Source organism: Arachis stenosperma, chromosome 6 (genome assembly GCF_014773155.1).
Source record: "Arachis stenosperma cultivar V10309 chromosome 6, arast.V10309.gnm1.PFL2, whole genome shotgun sequence".
Lineage (NCBI taxonomy): Eukaryota > Viridiplantae > Streptophyta > Magnoliopsida > Fabales > Fabaceae > Arachis > Arachis stenosperma.
The window spans coordinates 82,250,112-82,261,423 of NC_080382.1; the positions used below are offsets into that span (position 1 = coordinate 82,250,112).

At 36.4% G+C, this 11,312-nt stretch overlaps 1 non-coding gene across 1 annotated transcript; it reads right to left on the reverse strand.

Moving 5' to 3' along the window:
• Positions 1-10,871: 10,871 nt before the first annotated feature.
• Positions 10,872-10,979, reverse strand: LOC130938322 (small nucleolar RNA R71). Its single transcript, XR_009069492.1, has one exon. It is a non-coding gene; the product is annotated as a small nucleolar RNA R71 (small nucleolar RNA).
• Between the last annotated feature and the right edge of the window lie 333 nt (positions 10,980-11,312).

The following is an 11,312-nucleotide window of genomic DNA, read 5'->3' on the forward strand; positions in this document are numbered from 1 at the left end:
GAGGTAAACTCCATTTTAATTAAAAAATGTTGTATCAAACACAACCACCAAGAAAAATTGAAATTCCTTGTGTCACAACTAAAGAATTCTTAGTGAGGCAATAACACAAACACTTAACTTGCAATAAGAAAAGAGAAATAAAAATAAAAAAATAAAGTAAAAACGAAAAAAAATGTCTAATCTAAAAAATTAATCAACCGGTAGTTTGTTAATCACAATTAATCCCCGGCAACGGCGCCAAAAACTTGATACGTAAAAATTTGATTTCACGTATTTACCGGCAAGTATACCGGGTCGTATCAAGTAGTAAAACTCACTTAGAGTGAGGTCGATCCCACGAGAATTAATGGATTAAGCAAGCAATAGTTAATTAATTGTTCTAGTTAGACGATTCATGTTTGAGTGATAAGCAACAAGAAATGTAAATGACTTGAAATTAAAGAAAAGCAATAAAGTGCAAGGAAAGTAAATGACAAGAAATTAAAGTGCTAAAAATTAAAGTGCAAGAATGTAAATTGCAAGGAATAGAAAGTACAAGAAAGTAAAGTGCAAGAAAGTAAATGACTAGAAAGTAAAACCAAGTGAAGTATTTCTACAAACACTTGGAAGGCATAAGTAAATGACAAGAATTTAAAGAGAACAATTAAATGACAAGAATTAAAGACAAGAAGTAAATAACAAGAATTAAGAATGAAATTAACATTGGGATCAAGAGATATTGCATTCTCAAGATCAACAATTCTCATCTCCACTTCAATCATGCAATCATTGATCTCTTGGCAAATCATAAGTAATCAAACCCCAATCTCTTGGTGATTTGATTTCTCTTAACTTGATCAATTGCCAATCTCTTGATCTAATTGCTCATGAGAAGAGATGAAGAATGGTCTCTAATTTAGAGCCACACAACCCTCAAGATTTCAATTCAAAGTGATTACATCTCACATATCAAGCTAAGAATTATCAATCAAGAGAGTTGTGAGAGAAGAGCCTCAAACTAAATTCTATGACTCCTTTCTCAAGTTCATCATAGAATTTAAATAGATCTAATCCCTCTCTCGATAGTAATTAGATCTTTGAAGCACAAAGACTCTCTCTAAAGAAACAATGAAAGAAGAATTGAAGATGAAGAATGAAAATAAATCAACCCATTAAATTGCAATAGAGCTCTCTCTCCCAAATGTTGGAAATTAGAAACTCATCATAACAAAAATATTTACAAAAGTGTGAATGAAAGAAAATAGAAGAAGAGAAGAGAATGAGAGTGAAAGGGGAGTGGAGTCACCTCCACCCCTCCATGGTGTCTCTCAAATGATGAATCTAAGGACCTATTTATAAGCTACCTAAATTACAAATTCAAATGAAATTACAATCAAATGCAAATTTCCTAATTACTTTTAGATGATTCTTGTGGCCTTGATTGATTGTTACTTGTGGCTTGACTTGGCCTTGTAAACTTTTAACTCCCTTCATAGAAGCTTGAAACATTGAAGAATAAATGAAGGGATTGGAGTATTTGGAAGTGGCCCAATGTGGAGTGTCATTGAAGTGGCATTTTGGGCTTTTGAAGGTTTGGAAAAACCTTACACGCTGAAGTATTGGTCTGTTTGGGTCTCCAAATTGAATGTCCACTATAGACTATTATATATCTTTGGAAAGCCCTAGATCTCAGCTTTCCAACGCCGCTGGAAGCATGTCAATTGGACTTCTCTAGCCCAAGTTATGATCTTTTGAAGGTGAAGAGGTCAGTCTGGCGAACTGCAGGGACTTGTTTTACGCTGAAATTGTGAAGCTAAACGAATAGCAATTTGTCCCCTCAAATCAGTGTCAACTATAAAGTTTTATATATGGTTGGAAAGCTCTAGAAGTCTACTTTCTAATGACACTGAGATCACTTCATTTGGAGCTTTGTAGCTCGAGTTATTCTTGTTGGAGTGTGAAGAGGTCAGGGTTGCAAATCCTCTTTGCTTCTCTTTGAGTTTGTTTCCAACTTTTTGCCACCTTGGGAGTGTGCTTCCTCTATTAGTGCTTTTATTGCTTCATTTTCCATAATTTCCTACAAAATTTATTAACTCAAGCAATCAAAGCAATATTCAATTTAATCACCAAAACACTCCCATAATTAAGCATTATGAATTGATTTTTATATGAAAAAGCATAGAAAAACATAACATGATGCGTAGTCATCAGCAACCCAGCCATTTACAAAGTTTATTTGTTAATTAATTAATTTTTACAGGTTTATGTCAATTATCTTCAAGGTAAAATAGCAGTTGCTTGAGTTCACAAAGTTACAGAAGGATCCGTATGATAAAACAGCAAAAAGGAAGCTCACTGGTGCAAAAAAGCCAGTAAGAGCTGTTTTGGGCGCTGAAATCCCAAAAGAAGCATCTACTGGGCATTCAACGCCAGTAAGGATAGCCATCTGGGCGTTAAACACCAGAAAGAAGCATCTTCTGGGTGTTGAACGCCAAAAAGAAGCACCTTCTGAGCGTTTAACGCCAGATTTATAGCGTCCTGGGCGTTCAAAGAAACGCCCAGTGACAAAGGAGTTCCTGGCGTTCAACGCCAGCTAGAAGCAACAGCTGGGTGTTGAACGCCCAGGAGAAGCTGCAAATGGGCGTTAAACGCCCAAAACATGCAGCGTTTGGGCGTTTAACGCCAGGATTATGGGAAGGAGAATTTTCAAAATTGCCTCCCCTTCTATTCCTCTCATTTCCTTTCTTTTGCTTGAGGACAAGCAAACCTCTAAGTTTGGTGTATTTTTTCGTGATCACTGAGTGAAAATTCATCAAGATCATGGCACCTAAGGGAAAACAAACCACTTCAAGAGGCAAGAAAGAGAATATTCTAAAACCATTTTGGAATAAAGAGAAGTTCTTAACCAAAGAACATGCAGACCATTACCACAAATAAGGGGTCTGAGATCAGTGATCCCAGAAGTTAAATTTGATCTGAAAGAAGACGAATATCCGGAGATACAGAAGCTGAAGCGCCAGAAGCTGTCTCTTGAAGGACCAGACACCCCACAGGTTGAAGGAGCACCCATCATCTTCCAAACTAAAGGTTGTTGAGTTCTAATATTAGCCTTAACTCTGTGATAATTGTTCTTATTAGGAATTTACCTTAGAAGTTATATATGAGTAGTAGTAATTAGTATATCTATTTTGATTTCATCTCCAATTAAGCTATAATTTATTTTACTCATCATCATCAAACATGAATAAAGAGGCAATATTTTTTTTCGAGTTCTTAATGAGGAAAATTCTAATTATTTATATGTGGTGGCAATACTTTCTGTCTTCTGAATGAATGCTTGAACAGTGCATATTTTTTATATTGAATTTTATGAATGTTAAAATTGTTGGCTCCTGAAAGAATGATGAACAAGAAAAATATTATTGCTGATCTGAAAAATCATGAAATTAAGGAGCACCCATCATCTTCCAAACTAAAGGTTGTTGAGTTCTAATATTAGCCTTAACTCTGTGATAATTGTTCTTATTAGGAATTTACCTTAGAAGTTATATATGAGTAGTAGTAATTAGTATATCTATTTTGATTTCATCTCCAATTAAGCTATAATTTATTTTACTCATCATCATCAAACATGAATAAAGAGGCAATATTTTTTTCGAGTTCTTAATAAGGAAAATTCTAATTATTTATATGTGGTGGCAATACTTTCTGTCTTCTGAATGAATGCTTGAACAGTGCATATTTTTTATATTGAATTTTATGAATGTTAAAATTGTTGGCTCCTGAAAGAATGATGAACAAGAAAAATATTATTGCTGATCTGAAAAATCATGAAATTGATTCTTGAAGCAAGAAAAAGCAGTGAAAAAAATAAAAAAAAAAGCAAAAAAAAAAAAGAAAAAGCAATAGAGGTAGAAAAAGCCAATAGCCCTTTAAACCAAAAGGCAAGGGTGAAAAGGATCCAAGGCTTTGAGCATCAATGGATAGGAGGGCCCAAGGAAATAAATCCAGGTCTAAGCGGCTAAATCAAGCTGTCCCTAACCATGTGCTTGTAGCATGCAGGTCCAAGTGAAAAGCTTGAGACTGAGTGGTTAAAGTCGTTATCCAAAGCAAATGAGTGTGCTTAAGAACTCTGGACATCTCTAATTGGAGACTCTAGCAAAGCTAAGTCACAATCTGAAAAGGTTCACCCAGTTATGTGTCTGTGGCATTTATGTATCCGGTGCTAATACTGGAAAACAAAGTGCTTAGGGTCACGGCCAAGACTCATAAAGTAATTGTGTTCAAGAATCAACATACTAAACTAGGAGAATCAATAATACTTTATGAACTCTAACTGGAATCATTCTGAATTTCAAATGATAAAGTGAGATGCCAAAATTGTTCAGAAGCAAAAAGCTACTATTCCCGCTCATCTAACTGGAATCTGAGCTTCACTTAAAACTCTGAGATATTATTGCTTCTTAATTTCTTTGTATCCTATTTTATTTATCTAGTTGCTTGAGGACAAGCAACAGTTTAAGTTTGGTGTTGTGATGAGCGGATATTTTATACGCTTTTTGGGGGTAATTTCATATAATTTTTAGTATATTTTAGTTAGGTTTTAGTATATTTTTAGTAGCTTTTAGGAAAAATTCATATTTTTGTACTTTACTATGAGTTTGTGTGTTTTTCTATGATTTTCGGTATTTTCTGGCTGAAATTGAAGGAGCTGAGCAAAAATCTGATTTAGGCTGAAAAAGGACTGCTGATGCTGTTGGATTCTGACCTCCCTGCACTCGGAATAGATTTTTTGGAGCTACAGGAGTCTAATTGGCGCGCTCTCACTTGTGTTGAAAAGTAGACATCCAGGGCTTTCCAGCAATATATAATAGTCTATACTTTGCGCGAAGATAGACGATGTAAACTGGCATTAAACGCCAGTTCCATGCTGCAGTCTAGCATTCAGCGCCAAAAACAGGTTGCAAGTTAGAGTTCAACGCCAGAAACAGGTTACAACCTGGCATTCAACTCTAGAAACAGCCCAGGCATGTGAGAAGCTTAAGTCTCAACCCCAGAACACACCAAGTGGGCCCAAGAAGTGGATTTCTGCACTATCCATCTTAGTTTACTCATTTTTCTGTAAACCTAGGTCACTAGTTTGGTATTTAAACAACTTTTAGAGACTTATTTTGTATCTCATGACATTTTTAGATCTGAATTTTATACTCTTTGACGGCATGAGTCTCTAAACTCCATTGTTGGGGGTGAGGAGCTTTGCAGCGTCTTGATGAATTAATGCAATTATTTCTGTTTTCCATTCAAACATGCGTGTTCCTATCTAAGATGTTCATTTGCGCTTCACTATGAGGAAGGTGATGATCCGTGACACTCATCACCTTCCTCAATCCATGAACGTGTGCCTGATAACCACCTCCATTCTACATCAGAATGAATAAGTATCTCTTAGATTTCTTAATCAGGATCTTCGTGGTATAAGCTAGAATTGATGGCGGCATTCATGAGAATCCGGAAAGTCTAAACCTTGTCTGTGGTATTCCGAGTAGAATTTAAGGATTGAATGGCTGTGACGAGCTTCAAACTCGCAATTGTTGGGCATAGTGACAGACGAAAAAGGATGAATGGATCCTATTCCGACATGATCGAGAACCAACAGATGATTAGTCGTGCTGTGACAGAGTATTTGGACCATTTTCATTGAGAGGATGGGAAGTAGCCATTGACAATGGTGGCGCCCTACATACAGCTTGCCATGGAAGGAGCCTTGCATTTATGAAAGTCAGAAAGCATTATGTTGCAGGAATTTAGAGGACAAAGCATCTCCAAGACTCTAACATATTCTCTATTATTGCACTATAAGTATTTATTTTATGCCCTTTCACTTTTTACAATTGAACTTGAAAAACACTATTGTTGGTATCCTCACTAAGAATAATAAGATAACCGTAGCTTGTTTCAAACCAACAATCTCCGTGGATTCGACCCTTACTCACGTAAGGTATTACTTGGACGACCCAGTGCACTTGCTAGTTAGTTGTGCGGATTGCAAAAGTGTGATTGTAATTTTCGTGCACCACCCATGTGCCACCACCGCCAGCACCTGAGCCGACATTCCTACTGGTTCAGTGCCTGTTGCGCTTCATGGAGCGCAGCAAGCGCCAGGTCATGTGTCGCCTGGATCGGATTGATCAGGTGTTCATCTCACAGGGTATTTACCATCCATTGCAACCAAATTTGAGCCTATGCTTAACCCAATTATTCTTCATTTTAGCACATTACAAGCCCTAAAGCGGAAAATAATAAAAGTCCTTATTTGGATCTTTGATTAGCTTAGGCTAGAGTGTGTGTATCATTCAAGTGTGGGAATCTTGGGACATTGGGGGAATAAAAGGGTAGTTTTGTATTGTTATTGAAAATTATGGGGAATTGGGTATATACTCATGTATTGATCAAATGTAAAACCTTATGGATTAATACTTTTGTATATAGAAAGAAAAAAAATGAGAAAAATAAAAGAAAAAGAAAAAAATATATGAAAAAAGAAAAGAAAAGAAGAAAAGAAAAAAATAGAAAAAGAAAAAAAATATAGAAAAAGAAAGAAATAAAAAGGGGACAAAATGCCCCAAAGTAAAGTCCAATCAAGATCGATGCATAAGTGTTGTGAAATAAAAAGGAATGCATGAGTATGTGAAAACATGAAAAATGGGTAGTTAGGTTAGAACTTAATTGTATAGGATGTCATAGGTTAGGTGGGAAGTTTAAGCTTATCAAAGATTCAAATTTCAAGCTCACTTGACCAAATATGCATCCTACCTTAACCCTAGCCCCATTACAACCAATGAAAAGACCTCATGATATGTGTATGCATGCATGAAATGTATGTTGATTGTTAGAAGAAAAACAAATCCTAAAAAGCATGATTAGGGAAGAATTGAGTGAATTAACCCTAAACACTTGAGCAAATAGATTGCAAACACATCCGGTGAGGGTTTGATGCTCAATTACTTGTTTCCACCTATAAGTATCACTTTTCATGCAAGTTTGTAGAAATATTTAATAACTCAATCCAATTGTGGATTAGACTTGTTAGTCCTTAGCCCTTGTGCATATATGTTTCTTGGGAATTGATTTATTTTGACCAAGCAATTGCATTCATTTAGGTATATTGTATTTAGTTAGTTCCCATTGAATAAATGCCGTACCCTTACTTCATTCTTGGTTTAAGCATAAGGACATGCTTGGTTTAAGTGTGGGGAGGTTGATAAATACTGTTTTGAGGGTTTATCTTGTATTGATTTTAGGAGATTTTAATACCTTTTACCCACATTTATTCAATGAATTAGCATGATTTTGTGATTGTCTCCTTATTTGTGCTTAGATGTGAAAACATGCTTTCTAGACCTTAAATTAGTTAATTTCAATTCACCTTTGATTCTACTAGATGCCTTGATGTGTTTGTTAGTGATTTCAGATTGAAAAGGCTAGGAATGGATCAAAGGAGTGAAGAGGAAAGCATGCAAAGTGGAGAAATCATGGAAAAAGCCAAAGATCTGGACTCAAAACTGGCGTTCCAAATCAGCTCAAAACTGCCCGGCGTTAAACGCCGAAACTGGCACAAGAATGGGAGTTAAACGCCCAAACTGGCACAAAAGCTGGCGTTTAACTCCAAGAAAAGTCTCTACACATGAAAGCTTCAATGCTCAGCCCAAGCACACACCAAGTGGGCCCGAAAGTGGATTTTTCTGTCATTTACTCATTTCTGTAAACCCTAGGCTACTAGTTTTCTACAAATAGGACCTTTTACTACTGTATTCTCATCTTGGTAGCTATCTTTGAGTAGTTTTATGCTATCTTAGATCATGGGGGCTGGCCTCACGGCCATGACTAGACCTTGTTCTTATGTATTTTCAACGGTGGAGTTCCTACACACCATAGATTAAGGTGTGGAGCTCTGCTGTACCTCGAGTATTAATGCAATTACTATTGTTCTTCTATTCAATTCGGCTTATTCTTGTTCTAAGATATCACTTGTTCCTCAACTTGATGAATGTGATGATCCGTGACACTCATCATTATTCTCACCCATGAACATGTGCCTGACAACTACCTCCGTTCTACCTTAGATTGAGTGGATATCTCTTGGATTCTTTAATCGGGATCTTCGTGGTATAAGCTAGAACTGATGGCGGCATTCAAGAGAATCCGGAAGGTCTAAACCTTGTCTGTGGTATTCTGAGTAGGATTCAATGATTGAATGACTGTGACGAGCTTCAAACTCCTGAAGGCTGGGCATTAGTAACAGACGCAAAAGAATCAATGGATTCAATTCCAACCTGATTGAGAACTGACAGATGATTAGCCGTGCCGTGACAGGGTGCGTTGAACATTTTCACTGAGAGTACGGGACTATATCCACAGACAACGGTGATGCCTAACATACAGCTTGCCATGGAAAGGAGTAAGAAGGATTGGATGAAGACAGTAGGAAAGCAGAGAGACGGAAGGGACAAAGCATCTCCATTTGCTTATCTGAAATTATCACCAATGAATTACATAAGTATCTCTATCTTTATGCTTTATTCATATATCATTCATAACCATTTGAATATGCTTGACTAAGATTTACAAGGTGACCATAGCTTGCTTCATACCAACAATCTCCGTGGGATCGACCCTTACTCGCGTAAGGTTTATTACTTGGACGACCCAGTGCACTTGCTGGTTAGTTGTGCGAAGTTGAGATAAAGAGTTGAAATTGTAGTTGAGCGTACCATGTTGATGGCGCCATTGATGATCACAATTTCGTGCACCAAGTTTTTGGCGCCGTTGCCGGAGATTGTTTGAGTTTGGACAACTGACGGTTCATCTTGTTGCTTAGATTAGGTATTTTTCAGAGTTCTTAAGAAAGAATTCTAGTGTTTCAAGGTGATTTTCTTATCATCACCAAAGCTGATTGATTCTCATCAATTTAGCTTTTGAATGCAATGTCCTGCTGAAGCTTGGCTAGCCATGTCTAATTTCTTTAGACTGAAGCTTTAGACTATCATTTCATGATTCCTGGAATTCTCATTAAGAATTTTGATACCTTTATTTTCTTTTCCACTTAATTTTCGAAAAATCCAAAAAAATTACAATAAAAACCAAAAATATTCTCATGTTTCTTGTTGAGTCTAGTGTCTCATTTTAAATTTGGTGTCAATTGCATGTTTCTGTTCTTCTTGCATTCATTCATGTGTCTTAAGTGATCTTCAAGATGTTCTTGATGATTTCCTTGCTCTGATCTTTGAATTCTCTTGACTTGAGTGTTTTGTTGTTTCTCATATGCATTCTCATTTGTTAGTGTCAATACTATACAAACTTCTAAGTTTGGTGTCTTGCATGCATTGTTATTTGATTTTAGTTACATTTTGATTATTAAAAATCCAAAAAAAAATTTTTTTGTGTCTTTTCAAGTCAATAATACAGAGAATTGAAGATTCAGAATATACAACAGAGGAATTACACAGAAAAAGCTGGGCGTTCAAAACGCCCAGTGAAGAAGGGCAAACTGGCGTTTAAACTCCAGCCAGGGTGCCTGGCTGGGCGTTTAACGCCAGCCAGGGTGCCTGGCTGGGCATTTAACGCCCAAAAGGGTAGTGTTTTGGGCGTTAAATGCCAGAATGTGCACCATTCTGGGCGTTTAACGCCAGGATGGCACAAGAGGGAAGATTCTGTTTTTAATTCAAATTTTTTTTCAAGTTTTCAAAATTTTTTTTTTCAAAATCAAATCTTTTTCAGATTATATCTTTTCAATCAAATCTTTTTCAAAATCAATTTCTTTCCATTTTCAAAAATACTTGCTATCAATTAATGATTTGATTCAACATTTCAAGTATGTTACCTTTTCTGTTGAGAAAGGTTTAATGTTTGAATCATATCTTTTCTTGTTAGCCAAGTCATTAATTTTTAAAATCAAATCTTTTTAAATTGTTTTTCAAATCATATCTTTTCAATCACATCTTTTTAAAACCATAACTTTTCAATCATATCTTTTTGATTTCTAATTTCAAAATCTTTTTCAAAAATCACTTGATTTCTTTTCCACTCTTAGTTTTCAAAAATCAATTAAAGTTTTTCAAAATGTTTTTAAAATGTTTTTAATTTATTTTCAAAAATTTCTTCCCCTCTTCTCACATCCTTCTATTTATGGACTAACACTCCTCCTTAATGCACAATTTGAACTCCATCTTTCTTGATAAGTTCGAATTCTTCTACTTCTTCCTTCTATTTTTCTTTTCCTCTGACACCTCAAGGAGTCTCTATACTGTGACATAGAGGATTCCATACTTTCTTGTTCTCTTCTCTTTCATATGAGCAGGAGCAAAGACAAAAGCATTCTTGTTGAGGCTGACCCTGAACCTGAAAGGACCTTGAAGTGAAAGCTAAGAGAAGCTAAGGCACAACTCTCTGTAGAGGACCTAACAGAAATCTTTAAAGAAAAAGAACCCATGGCAGCCGAAAACAACAACAATGCCAACAATGCAAGGAAGGTGCTGGGTGACTTTACTGCACCTACTCCCAACTTCTATGGGAGAAGCATCTCTATCCCTGCCATTGGAGCAAACAACTTTGAGCTTAAGCCTCAATTAGTTTCTATAATGCAACAGAATTGCAAGTTCCATGGACTTCCATTGGAAGATCCTCATCAGTTTTTAGCTGAATTTTTGCAAATCTGTGACACTGTCAAGACTAATGGGGTTGACCCTGAGGTCTACAGACTTATGCTATTCCCTTTTGCTGTAAGAGACAGAGCTAGGACATGGTTGGACTCACAACCTAAAGAAAGCCTGAACTCTTGGGAAAAGCTAGTCAATGCCTTCTTGGCAAAGTTCTTTCCACCTCAAAAATTGAGTAAGCTTAGAGTGGAAGTCTAAACCTTCAGACAGAAGGAAGGGGAATCCCTCTATGAAGCTTGGGAAAGATACAAACAATTGATCAGAAAGTGTCCCTCTGACATGCTTTCTGAATGGAGCATCATAGGTATTTTCTATGATGGTCTGTCTGAACTGTCCAAGATGTCTTTGGATAGCTCTGCTGGAGGATCTCTTCATCTGAAGAAGACGCCTACAGAAGCTCAATAATTAATTGAAATAGTTACAAATAACCAATTCATGTACACTTCTGAAAGGAATCCTGTGAACAATGGGACAAATCAGAAGAAAGGAGTTCTTGAGATTGATACTCTGAATGCCATATTGGCTCAGAACAAAATATTGACTCAACAAGTCAATTTGATTTCTCAAAGTCTGTCTGGAATGCAAGCTGCACCAGGCAGTACTAAGGACGCTTCATCT